A 12,831-nucleotide genomic window follows, 5' to 3' on the forward strand; every position below is an offset into this window, starting at 1 on the left:
GGAGGGGGTCGAGGGTGGGCAGGCTGGGCACGCGCTGGGGCCTGGAGGGCTGGAGGGCTGGAGGGCTGGAGGGGGTCGAGGGTGGGCAGGCTGGGCACGCGCTGGGGCCCTGCGCCTCGCTGGAGGACGGAGAACACAGGGCGGAGAAGCAGGGTCCTTGGGAGATAGGCGGCGGGACAGAGAGCGGCGCCAGCCACCAAAAGGGGGCGTGTTGCCTCCCCGTCGGGGAATCGAACCCCGGTCTCCCGCGTGACAGGCGGGGATACTCACCACTATACTAACGAGGACGGCGGCCACCGCCCCCGCGCCCGGACGCTCTCGGGCTGCCGGCCGACGCCTCCCCCTGTCCTCCGGACCCCTGCCCACCACGGGCGCCCGGCACGTGCCCGACCCGACCCAACGCCACACCAACCGCGTCCTCCAAAGCAGCGGCCCCCGACCCGACAGGGACCCGGACCCGAGTGGCGCTGAAAGCTCCCAGTGCGCGCTGCCTATTGCCTCCGACGCGGGGATCGCGCCGGGACGAGGGGGCCTGAGACCGAAAGCAAGGCTGCGAGGAGGGGGTGGGCGCGCGCCTGGCCGTGGCCGGCGAGGAGAGGCGCGGGTGGGGGCCGGCGGCAGGGGCTGGCAAGACGCGGCCCGGCTCCGTCCGGGGCCAGGGCTGGGCGAGGGCGCCAGCGCGGCGGAGCCAGGTGCGTCGTCTGGCCTTGCTCCCCGTCGGCCGCCGCGCGCCCGCTCCATCGCTCACCCACTCGGCCGCGCGCCTGGCGCGGAGCACCGCGTCCCGCCAAGGGCACCGGGCTGCGCGTCGCGTCGGGTCCCAGCCAGCCGAGCGGCCACGCGCACGCCCAGGCCCGCCGTCAGGATGGCCGAGCGGTCTAAGGCGCTGCGTTCAGGTCGCAGTCTCCCCTGGAGGCGTGGGTTCGAATCCCACTCCTGACAAGCCAGCCTTTTGGCCCGCCCGACAAACGCACCCGGCCCTAGGGCAGCGCTTTACTGCCTTCCAGTCCGTTCGCGCCTTGCACTCTTGCCGCCTCTCCAAACTGCGGCCCGGACATCCACGCCTCTCAGACGCGGGACCTTCTCAGCCACGGCCGCGGGCCTGGCAGAAACGGCCCGCTACGAACCCTCCGGCCACGGGCTTTCCGGAAAAACGCCCTCCCCGCCAGCTCCTACGCCCCCTCCTACCTGCACCCACACCAGGAAGCCCTTCAGTCCTTCGCAGCACATCTTTCCTCACCTGCTGGCGGCTGCTGCTGCTGGTCTTCCTGCCTGCCTGCCTGCCTGCCTTCGCCCCTCCCCCCCCACGGCCTCTCCCCCGCCCCACCCCGCCCCCACCGCCACACGCAGAACGGCCGCGTGTGGAAAGCCCTCCACGCCTCGCCCGCCCTCCGACTTCTGCCCGGTGAACAGCGGACTCGTTCTCACAGCCTTCCTTCCATTTCCGCCAGCAGCAGCTCTCCCTCTTTCCAACATCCTGTCCTTCCCGCCAGACCCAACGGCCTGCCTGCCCATTCCATTCCCTCCACAGCCACAGCGAGGTGGCCGCCGACAGCGTCCTGACTGCCTTGTGGTGCGTGCCCTCGGTGCTTTTTCGCCTTGGGACCCTGGCCGGACCACACCTGCCTGCCTGCCTGCCTGCCTGCGTCGGAGCCGGGCGGGGGCTGAGAGGAACGTCGCTGCTCAGCCGCAGCGGCCACGCCTCGCCTGCCCTGACTGGGATTCGGGCGCGGGCCAGGCCGGTTCGCCTCCTGGCTTCCTCTGGCGACACCGGCAGTCTCGCGGCTCCGTGGACGGCAGAGAAAGCGCAGGACAGGCCGAGCCCGCCTGCGTCCCTCCATCCATCGGTGCTTCCGACCGCCTCGCGCCCTGGGGTCGCCAGAGTGCCCGGAGCCTCTCATTCAGGTGGCCCGTCGGCCTCCTGCTCAAATGGAGCCCATGCCCACGCGGCGAGCAGTGACCAGGGTCCGGCGGTTGGCGGCGAGCGCCGCTGGGGCAGCGTTGGGCGCCGCTGGGGCAGCGGCGGGCGCCGGCGGCCATCGGTGCATGGGTGGTTCAGTGGTAGAATTCTCGCCTGCCACGCGGGAGGCCCGGGTTCGATTCCCGGCCCATGCAGACGCAGCGTCCCCTTTTGGTGCCCGCAGCCCCAAAGCGGAGCTGGGTTTCCCAGCTGCCACACTCAAGGCACCGGTCCTGCAACAGCTCGCTCACCACTGTACCTTCCCGGCCCCTGTCCTTCCCACGCAGACGCCCCCACCCCACACACACCCGGGAGCCAGGCCTCCAGGACCTGACACCTCGCGGGCTCAGCCACTCTTTCGCCCAGACCCCTTCCTTGTCCTTGTTCTCTTCCTGACCCCGACCCCGCTTGTGTCCCGCTTGTCACCGTAAGGAACACCCCACACTGGCACCCGCACAGCCCAACCTCTTCACCTTTCGCCACGTGTCCAAGCTCTCTGCCTCACTCTGCCCCCACTCCGAAAATTATACTATCTTTGCACAACCAGCAGCAAGCAAGTCGCCACCTCTGGGAGCGATACATCCCAGTTTCCTAGAGAGTCCCAAAAGCGCTCACTTGCACGAGGAGTTCCAAAGAAGTCCACACTATCATCGCAGACCACACTCTAGATTCACGTTTTGACCCTCAACAGAAACACGTTTCCAACACCGGCCCGCTCCTCCACCGCTACTGCCACCAGCGCCATCAGCACGACAAACACCAACCCCTCCCCTGAACCTCTGCTCCCACCAACAGCATCAGCCCTCGGGACAGCACCCCCAGCACCACCACCTCAGCCTCCTGCCTATTCCCACAAACACGCCCCTCCCCCCTCCTATGTCGCCACTTTTCCCCCCCGATCCTTTCCAAATCCTACGTTGTCAAGGATCCTGCCCTTGCCTCTGTCCCGTTGCCCTCTTGTTTTCCCCTTCGTCGTCTTCTCCTTTTCGTAGCAGTATGGTTGGTTTAAACATTGTGTTACTTTCTGGTGTACAGCAAAGTGATTCAGTTATATGTCCTTTTCCAGGTTATTTTCCGTTATACGTTATCACGACACATGAATACAGTTCCCTGTGCTGTACGGTAAATCCTTGTTGCTTGTGTGCTTTATGTATAGTATTTCCTCTCTGTTAATCACAGCTCCGGAATTTCCCCTGCCCTACACTTTCCCCTTGGGTAACGAACAGTGTGTTTTCTATGTCTGTGTGTCTGTCTCTCTTTGGCACATACGTTCGTTTGTAGTACGCTTTAGAGTCCCCGTATCTTTGTGCTTCTCTGCCTGACTTACGTCGCTAAGTGTAATATACTCTAGGTCCCTCCTTCTTGGTGCAAATGGCAGTATCTCACTCTTTTGTATGGCTGAGTAATATTCCACAGCAAAGTAATATTGCACAGCAAAGCAGATACTGTTTCCCATGTCTAATAACGTTTCAGATTGCTTTCCATGATAGCTTACTACACGATATTGAATATCATTCCCTGTGTTATACTGGAAATCCTTGTTGCTTATGTCTTTTTTTTTTTTTTTTTTTTGCAGTACGCGGGCCTCTCACTGCTGTGGCCTCTCCCGTTGCGGAGCACAGGCTCCGGACGCGCAGGCTCAGCGGCCATGGCTCACGGGCCCAGCCGCTCCGCGGCATGTGGGATCTTCCCGGACCGGGGCACGAACCCGTGTCCCCTGCATCGGCAGGCGGACTCTCAACCACTGCGCCACCAGGGAAGCCCCCTGCTTATGTCTTTTATATGAAGTACGGTGTATCTGTTCATCGCAGCTCCTAATTTATGTCTCCACCCCTCCCTTTCTCCTCGGGTAACCATCAGTGTGTTTTGTCTGTCTGGGAGTCTGTTTCTCTTTTGCACATACATTCTTTTCTATTACGTTTTAGATTCCACGTATCTTTGTGCTTCTCTGTCAGACTTACTTCACCAAGTGTAATAATCTCTAGGACCATCCTTATTGTGGCAAATGGCAATATTTCATTTTCTGAAATGGCTGAGTAATACTCCACAGTACATATATACCACATCTTTTTCTCTCAGCCGACTGCTGATGGGCACATGGGTTTTTTCTGTGTCTTGGCTGTGGCACGTAGCGCAGCTACAAACACGGGGGTGCGGGGATCTCTCCAAACAACAGTTTTTCTCTTTGGCGGCTGTGTACCCACGACGGGGATTGCTGGATCATCTGATGGCTCAGTTCCTCCTATTTATTTATTTATATATTTATTTATTTACTTACTTACTTTTAAGGACTAGTACTTGTGGTTTAGGAAGAAGAGTTGATTAACCACATTGAGTTAGTTTCAGGTGTACAGCAAAGGGGATACTGTTTTCCATGTCTAATGTTGTGTCAGATTGATTTCCAGTATAGGTTATTGCAGGATATTGAATATCATTCCCTGTGTTATTCTGTAAATCCTTGCTGCTTATCTCCTTTATATGAAGTACGGTGTATCGGTTCATCGAGCTCCTAATTTATCCCTCCACCCCTCCTTTTTCCCTCGGGTAACCATCACTGTGTTTTCCAGGTCTGTGAGCCTGTTTCTGTTTCGCACATAGATTCAGCGGTAGTACCTTTGAGATTCCACGTATCTTTGTGTTTCTCTGTCGGACATACTTCACGAAGCGTAATATTCTCGGGGAGCAGTCTTGTGGCAGCAAATGGCAATAGTTCATTCTTTTTTATTGATGGCTGAGTGATAGCTCGTACTACATAGATACGACCTCTTCTTGTACTGGCCACCCGTTGACGGGCACTTGGGTTTTTTCCACGTCTTGGCTAGTGCAAATAGTGCCGCTGTGAACATGGAGGTGCTTGGGCCTTTCTGAACTCTTGTTTAGTCATTTCTGGCTACGCACCCAGGAGTGGGATTGCTGGATCAGACGGGACCTCTCCCTTGGCCTCTTTCAACCTCAACCCCTCCTCCCCCGACCCCCGCCACCACACACACCTGAGGCTGGATGGTTTCTCCCGATGAGAGGTGATGTGTGTCTCTGGGGCAGTAGAATGCCCCCACCCGATTCGGACCCCGCCTAGCCCCTGTGGCGCTCTCCGTTTCTGTTGTTCTCTTGCCCGCCTCCTACCCACCGCCCCCAGTAACAACCCATTGCTTGGCCTGACCACCTTGCCGCACAGCACACCAGTCTGGGGCGCTCACCCGCCACCCCACCGCGAAGGGGTCCTCTCCCACCATCTTCCACGCCCCACAGCCCGTTCACACACCCCGCCCTTCCCCCCAGCCTGGAGGCTCGGACCCCTCTCCCGGCCACCTGCCCCTTGTATCCCAGGCCCGACTGTCAAATGTCCTGCCCGGAAGTCTCACTTCTGCCAGCGCTCCTCAGACTCACTCCTACTCCAGGCCCACCCCGCCCCCTGATCTGACCCACCCGCACACACGTGCCGGGCCAGGTGCCCCCACCACACCAAGCTTCTGCTGAGCCCCTGCCTGAGCGGCCAGCCGCTCTCCCGGGCCAGGTCCCTGCCAGCCCAACACCTCCCGCTCCTGCCCGCGCTCCAGCCAGACACCCCAGGTCCTTCCTCGCACCTCCCAGCACGCGGCCCACCGCCGCCCTCTCTCCATGGGCTCGTTCTGCTCCGTTCCCTAGCCCGCGTGGGGTGGCCACCGACCACGGCCACAGACACCTTCATCCCACACTGTCAGCCACCCCCAAGGCACCGGCAAGGGCGTTCAGGAAACCTGCTGCGGTGTTGCGAAGCACCCGTCTGCCCACCGGTGCTCCTTTCCACAGGGGATCCGGCGCTGTCAGAAGGCACCGCGTGTGACAGCGCCGTCGGTGCCGCCGCCGCTGTCGCCGTGGGGGAGAAGCAGTGCTGCTGGAGAGTCCAAACACAGGCGGGGGCGTTTGCTCGTGGACACAGCCTCGGCGGGGAGAGGCGCCGCCCCGGCCATTCGTGTTTGGGGCTGAGGCAAGCGTGTGAAAACGAAGACACGGGACGTCGAAGGCCTCGAGTGGGCGCGCGCCAGTGCGGCCAAAAGGTCTGGCCGGGCAGGGAGGGTGGAGGTTGCCTGGCAGGGCTTGGGCTGCAGGTGCAGGGCACCGGGCGGTTGTTGTCGGGCAGGGCGCGACGCCGAGGCCGCGGAGCAAGCGTGGCCTAAAAGTGGGATGTGGACGGTGTGAGGTAGAGAGGAAGAAGAAAGGCTTCCCTGACCGGGAATCGAACCCGGGCCGCGGCGGTGAGAGCGCCGAATCCTAACCACTAGACCACCAGGGAGCGTCGGGCTCTACCACGGCTCCTGCTCGACCCATAGCAGCCGCTCGGCGCCACCTTGGCGCCAAGACCCGGCCTTTCCAAGTGCAGCCACACGCCGCCCCTGGCAATCCACGTGTCCTCCCGTCCTTCCTGCTCGCAGCACCCTCAGAACACTGCGCGCCTGCTTCTCGCACACACAAGAAGAGCCGCTAGGGCCACCGAGCTCCCTGCTCCCAGCTCTCCCTCACGGGTCCCCGGCCGGCCGGCCGCCCGCGCAGCGCGGCAAAAGGTCAGCCCGCTGCGTTGGCCGGGAATCGAACCCGGGTCAACTGCTTGGAAGGCAGCTATGCTCACCACTATACCACCAACGCTGCACAGCCCGGGCCGCCCCGAGACGCCGGCACCGGGCTCGCCCGAGCGCACTCTCGTCGCCGCTTCCTCCTCCCCCTCCCCCTCCCCCTCCTCCTCCTCCGACTCCTTCTCTTCCGACTCCTCCTCCTTCTCTTCCTCCTCCTGCTCCCCTTTCTCTTCCTCGTCCTCCTCCTCCTCCTCAGCCGCCGCCGCCGCCGCTTGGAGCAGCCCTGCCCCGACGCCACGCCGGCCGGCAGCTCTGTGACGTCACAGACGCCACCAAGGCCCCCCGGCGCCCCACCCGCGCCAGCCCCACGAAGCTGCCCTAGACCACCCGCCCGATCGCCTCAGGGTGGCGCTCTCGCTGCCTTGCCGCTCCAGGTCCCTCGGCTCCACGCCGCGGCGCGCCCCCGCCCACGGCGCACGCATCTTCCAGCACCCGGCTCGCCAAAGCCCTTCTCCACCCGGCGCCTGGCCAGGCCACTTCCCGCACCGACAGGGGACGGCACTCATCCGCCTCCCACCCGTCCCGGCAGCTGGGCACCTATGCAGCTGTGCATAGCTGCGCAGCCTTGCGTCGCGACGCAAGAGCCCACGGAGACAGCCACTTTGGGCGGGCCGCAACGTCATCGAGAGCTTGTGGTGTCCAGAGGAGGCCGTCGCTCGGCCGTGGCGACCGAGTGCCCGGCGACGAGGAAGGGCTGGAGGGCTGGAGGGCTGGAGGGGGTCGAGGGTGGGCAGGCTGGGCACGCGCTGGGGCCCTGCGCCTCGCTGGAGGACGGAGAACACAGGGCGGAGAAGCAGGGTCCTTGGGAGATAGGCGGCGGGACAGAGAGCGGCGCCAGCCACCAAAAGGGGGCGTGTTGCCTCCCCGTCGGGGAATCGAACCCCGGTCTCCCGCGTGACAGGCGGGGATACTCACCACTATACTAACGAGGACGGCGGCCACCGCCCCCGCGCCCGGACGCTCTCGGGCTGCCGGCCGACGCCTCCCCCTGTCCTCCGGACCCCTGCCCACCACGGGCGCCCGGCACGTGCCCGACCCGACCCAACGCCACACCAACCGCGTCCTCCAAAGCAGCGGCCCCCGACCCGACAGGGACCCGGACCCGAGTGGCGCTGAAAGCTCCCAGTGCGCGCTGCCTATTGCCTCCGACGCGGGGATCGCGCCGGGACGAGGGGGCCTGAGACCGAAAGCAAGGCTGCGAGGAGGGGGTGGGCGCGCGCCTGGCCGTGGCCGGCGAGGAGAGGCGCGGGTGGGGGCCGGCGGCAGGGGCTGGCAAGACGCGGCCCGGCTCCGTCCGGGGCCAGGGCTGGGCGAGGGCGCCAGCGCGGCGGAGCCAGGCGCGTCGTCTGGCCTTGCTCCCCGTCGGCCGCCGCGCGCCCGCTCCATCGCTCACCCACTCGGCCGCGCGCCTGGCGCGGAGCACCGCGTCCCGCCAAGGGCACCGGGCTGCGCGTCGCGTCGGGTCCCAGCCAGCCGAGCGGCCACGCGCACGCCCAGGCCCGCCGTCAGGATGGCCGAGCGGTCTAAGGCGCTGCGTTCAGGTCGCAGTCTCCCCTGGAGGCGTGGGTTCGAATCCCACTCCTGACAAGCCAGCCTTTTGGCCCGCCCGACAAACGCACCCGGCCCTAGGGCAGCGCTTTACTGCCTTCCAGTCCGTTCGCGCCTTGCACTCTTGCCGCCTCTCCAAACTGCGGCCCGGACATCCACGCCTCTCAGACGCGGGACCTTCTCAGCCACGGCCGCGGGCCTGGCAGAAACGGCCCGCTACGAACCCTCCGGCCACGGGCTTTCCGGAAAAACGCCCTCCCCGCCAGCTCCTACGCCCCCTCCTACCTGCACCCACACCAGGAAGCCCTTCAGTCCTTCGCAGCACATCTTTCCTCACCTGCTGGCGGCTGCTGCTGCTGGTCTTCCTGCCTGCCTGCCTGCCTGCCTGCCTTCGCCCCTCCCCCCCACGGCCTCTCCCCCGCCCCACCCCGCCCCCACCGCCACACGCAGAACGGCCGCGTGTGGAAAGCCCTCCACGCCTCGCCCGCCCTCCGACTTCTGCCCGGTGAACAGCGGACTCGTTCTCACAGCCTTCCTTCCACTTCCGCCAGCAGCAGCTCTCCCTCTTTCCAACATCCTGTCCTTCCCGCCAGACCCAACGGCCTGCCTGCCCATTCCATTCCCTCCACAGCCACAGCGAGGTGGCCGCCGACAGCGTCCTGACTGCCTTGTGGTGCGTGCCCTCGGTGCTTTTTCGCCTTGGGACCCTGGCCGGACCACACCTGCCTGCCTGCCTGCCTGCCTGCGTCGGAGCCGGGCGGGGGCTGAGAGGAACGTCGCTGCTCAGCCGCAGCGGCCACGCCTCGCCTGCCCTGACTGGGATTCGGGCGCGGGCCAGGCCGGTTCGCCTCCTGGCTTCCTCTGGCGACACCGGCAGTCTCGCGGCTCCGTGGACGGCAGAGAAAGCGCAGGACAGGCCGAGCCCGCCTGCGTCCCTCCATCCATCGGTGCTTCCGACCGCCTCGCGCCCTGGGGTCGCCAGAGTGCCCGGAGCCTCTCATTCAGGTGGCCCGTCGGCCTCCTGCTCAAATGGAGCCCATGCCCACGCGGCGAGCAGTGACCAGGGTCCGGCGGTTGGCGGCGAGCGCCGCTGGGGCAGCGTTGGGCGCCGCTGGGGCAGCGGCGGGCGCCGGCGGCCATCGGTGCATGGGTGGTTCAGTGGTAGAATTCTCGCCTGCCACGCGGGAGGCCCGGGTTCGATTCCCGGCCCATGCAGACGCAGCGTCCCCTTTTGGTGCCCGCAGCCCCAAAGCGGAGCTGGGTTTCCCAGCTGCCACACTCAAGGCACCGGTCCTGCAACAGCTCGCTCACCACCGTACCTTCCCGGCCCCTGTCCTTCCCACGCAGACGCCCCCACCCCACACACACCCGGGAGCCAGGCCTCCAGGACCTGACACCTCGCGGGCTCAGCCACTCTTTCGCCCAGACCCCTTCCTTGTCCTTGTTCTCTTCCTGACCCCGACCCCGCTTGTGTCCCGCTTGTCACCGTAAGGAACACCCCACACTGGCACCCGCACAGCCCAACCTCTTCACCTTTCGCCACGTGTCCAAGCTCTCTGCCTCACTCTGCCCCCACTCCGAAAATTATACTATCTTTGCACAACCAGCAGCAAGCAAGTCGCCACCTCTGGGAGCGATACATCCCAGTTTCCTAGAGAGTCCCAAAAGCGCTCACTTGCACGAGGAGTTCCAAAGAAGTCCACACTATCATCGCAGACCACACTCTAGATTCACGTTTTGACCCTCAACAGAAACACGTTTCCAACACCGGCCCGCTCCTCCACCGCTACTGCCACCAGCGCCATCAGCACGACAAACACCAACCCCTCCCCTGAACCTCGGCTCCCACCAACAGCATCAGCCCTCGGGACAGCACCCCCAGCACCACCACCTCAGCCTCCTGCCTATTCCCACAAACACGCCCCTCCCCCCTCCTATGTCGCCACTTTTCCCCCCGATCCTTTCCAAATCCTACGTTGTCAAGGATCCTGCCCTTGCCTCTGTCCCGTTGCCCTCTTGTTTTCCCCTTCGTCGTCTTCTCCTTTTCGTAGCAGTATGGTTGGTTTAAACATTGTGTTACTTTCTGGTGTACAGCAAAGTGATTCAGTTATATGTCCTTTTCCAGGTTATTTTCCGTTATACGTTATCACGACACATGAATACAGTTCCCTGTGCTGTACGGTAAATCCTTGTTGCTTGTGTGCTTTATGTATAGTATTTCCTCTCTGTTAATCACAGCTCCGGAATTTCCCCTGCCCTACACTTTCCCCTTGGGTAACGAACAGTGTGTTTTCTATGTCTGTGTGTCTGTCTCTCTTTGGCACATACGTTCGTTTGTAGTACGCTTTAGAGTCCCCGTATCTTTGTGCTTCTCTGCCTGACTTACGTCGCTAAGTGTAATATACTCTAGGTCCCTCCTTCTTGGTGCAAATGGCAGTATCTCACTCTTTTGTATGGCTGAGTAATATTCCACAGCAAAGTAATATTGCACAGCAAAGCAGATACTGTTTCCCATGTCTAATAACGTTTCAGATTGCTTTCCATGATAGCTTACTACACGATATTGAATATCATTCCCTGTGTTATACTGGAAATCCTTGTTGCTTATGTCTTTTTTTTTTTTTGCAGTACGCGGGCCTCTCACTGCTGTGGCCTCTCCCGTTGCGGAGCACAGGCTCCGGACGCGCAGGCTCAGCGGCCATGGCTCACGGGCCCAGCCGCTCCGCGGCATGTGGGATCTTCCCGGACCGGGGCACGAACCCGTGTCCCCTGCATCGGCAGGCGGACTCTCAACCACTGCGCCACCAGGGAAGCCCCCTGCTTATGTCTTTTATATGAAGTACGGTGTATCTGTTCATCGCAGCTCCTAATTTATGTCTCCACCCCTCCCTTTCTCCTCGGGTAACCATCAGTGTGTTTTGTCTGTCTGGGAGTCTGTTTCTCTTTTGCACATACATTCTTTTCTATTACGTTTTAGATTCCACGTATCTTTGTGCTTCTCTGTCAGACTTACTTCACCAAGTGTAATAATCTCTAGGACCATCCTTATTGTGGCAAATGGCAATATTTCATTTTCTGAAATGGCTGAGTAATACTCCACAGTACATATATACCACATCTTTTTCTCTCAGCCGACTGCTGATGGGCACATGGGTTTTTTCTGTGTCTTGGCTGTGGCACGTAGCGCAGCTACAAACACGGGGGTGCGGGGATCTCTCCAAACAACAGTTTTTCTCTTTGGCGGCTGTGTACCCACGACGGGGATTGCTGGATCATCTGATGGCTCAGTTCCTCCTATTTATTTATTTATATATTTATTTATTTACTTACTTACTTTTAAGGACTAGTACTTGTGGTTTAGGAAGAAGAGTTGATTAACCACATTGAGTTAGTTTCAGGTGTACAGCAAAGGGGATACTGTTTTCCATGTCTAATGTTGTGTCAGATTGATTTCCAGTATAGGTTATTGCAGGATATTGAATATCATTCCCTGTGTTATTCTGTAAATCCTTGCTGCTTATCTCCTTTATATGAAGTACGGTGTATCGGTTCATCGAGCTCCTAATTTATCCCTCCACCCCTCCTTTTTCCCTCGGGTAACCATCACTGTGTTTTCCAGGTCTGTGAGCCTGTTTCTGTTTCGCACATAGATTCAGCGGTAGTACCTTTGAGATTCCACGTATCTTTGTGTTTCTCTGTCGGACATACTTCACGAAGCGTAATATTCTCGGGGAGCAGTCTTGTGGCAGCAAATGGCAATAGTTCATTCTTTTTTATTGATGGCTGAGTGATAGCTCGTACTACATAGATACGACCTCTTCTTGTACTGGCCACCCGTTGACGGGCACTTGGGTTTTTTCCACGTCTTGGCTAGTGCAAATAGTGCCGCTGTGAACATGGAGGTGCTTGGGCCTTTCTGAACTCTTGTTTAGTCATTTCTGGCTACGCACCCAGGAGTGGGATTGCTGGATCAGACGGGACCTCTCCCTTGGCCTCTTTCAACCTCAACCCCTCCTCCCCCGACCCCCGCCACCACACACACCTGAGGCTGGATGGTTTCTCCCGATGAGAGGTGATGTGTGTCTCTGGGGCAGTAGAATGCCCCCACCCGATTCGGACCCCGCCTAGCCCCTGTGGCGCTCTCCGTTTCTGTTGTTCTCTTGCCCGCCTCCTACCCACCGCCCCCAGTAACAACCCATTGCTTGGCCTGACCACCTTGCCGCACAGCACACCAGTCTGGGGCGCTCACCCGCCACCCCACCGCGAAGGGGTCCTCTCCCACCATCTTCCACGCCCCACAGCCCGTTCACACACCCCGCCCTTCCCCCCAGCCTGGAGGCTCGGACCCCTCTCCCGGCCACCTGCCCCTTGTATCCCAGGCCCGACTGTCAAATGTCCTGCCCGGAAGTCTCACTTCTGCCAGCGCTCCTCAGACTCACTCCTACTCCAGGCCCACCCCGCCCCCTGATCTGACCCACCCGCACACACGTGCCGGGCCAGGTGCCCCCACCACACCAAGCTTCTGCTGAGCCCCTGCCTGAGCGGCCAGCCGCTCTCCCGGGCCAGGTCCCTGCCAGCCCAACACCTCCCGCTCCTGCCCGCGCTCCAGCCAGACACCCCAGGTCCTTCCTCGCACCTCCCAGCACGCGGCCCACCGCCGCCCTCTCTCCATGGGCTCGTTCTGCTCCGTTCCCTAGCCCGCGTGGGGTGGCC

At 61.6% G+C, this 12,831-nt stretch overlaps 8 non-coding genes across 8 annotated transcripts; 4 read left to right on the forward strand and 4 right to left on the reverse strand.

Annotated features, from left to right (window-relative positions):
- Positions 1 to 215: 215 nt before the first annotated feature.
- TRNAD-GUC (transfer RNA aspartic acid (anticodon GUC)) lies at positions 216 to 287 on the reverse strand. Its single transcript has one exon. It is a non-coding gene; the product is annotated as a tRNA-Asp (tRNA).
- A 572-nt stretch (positions 288 to 859) lies between these two features.
- TRNAL-CAG (transfer RNA leucine (anticodon CAG)) lies at positions 860 to 942 on the forward strand. Its single transcript has one exon. It is a non-coding gene; the product is annotated as a tRNA-Leu (tRNA).
- A 1,102-nt stretch (positions 943 to 2,044) lies between these two features.
- On the forward strand, positions 2,045 to 2,115 carry TRNAG-GCC (transfer RNA glycine (anticodon GCC)). Its single transcript has one exon. It is a non-coding gene; the product is annotated as a tRNA-Gly (tRNA).
- Positions 2,116 to 6,161: 4,046 nt separating this feature from the next.
- TRNAE-CUC (transfer RNA glutamic acid (anticodon CUC)) lies at positions 6,162 to 6,233 on the reverse strand. The gene has a single exon. It is a non-coding gene; the product is annotated as a tRNA-Glu (tRNA).
- A 278-nt stretch (positions 6,234 to 6,511) lies between these two features.
- Positions 6,512 to 6,583, reverse strand: TRNAG-UCC (transfer RNA glycine (anticodon UCC)). The gene has a single exon. It is a non-coding gene; the product is annotated as a tRNA-Gly (tRNA).
- An 847-nt stretch (positions 6,584 to 7,430) lies between these two features.
- TRNAD-GUC (transfer RNA aspartic acid (anticodon GUC)) lies at positions 7,431 to 7,502 on the reverse strand. Its single transcript has one exon. It is a non-coding gene; the product is annotated as a tRNA-Asp (tRNA).
- Positions 7,503 to 8,074: 572 nt separating this feature from the next.
- On the forward strand, positions 8,075 to 8,157 carry TRNAL-CAG (transfer RNA leucine (anticodon CAG)). Its single transcript has one exon. It is a non-coding gene; the product is annotated as a tRNA-Leu (tRNA).
- A 1,105-nt stretch (positions 8,158 to 9,262) lies between these two features.
- On the forward strand, positions 9,263 to 9,333 carry TRNAG-GCC (transfer RNA glycine (anticodon GCC)). Its single transcript has one exon. It is a non-coding gene; the product is annotated as a tRNA-Gly (tRNA).
- The last annotated feature ends 3,498 nt before the right edge of the window (positions 9,334 to 12,831 follow it).

This window comes from Delphinus delphis, unplaced genomic scaffold (assembly GCF_949987515.2).
Source record: "Delphinus delphis unplaced genomic scaffold, mDelDel1.2 scaffold_465, whole genome shotgun sequence".
NCBI classification, from domain to species: Eukaryota; Metazoa; Chordata; class Mammalia; order Artiodactyla; family Delphinidae; genus Delphinus; species Delphinus delphis.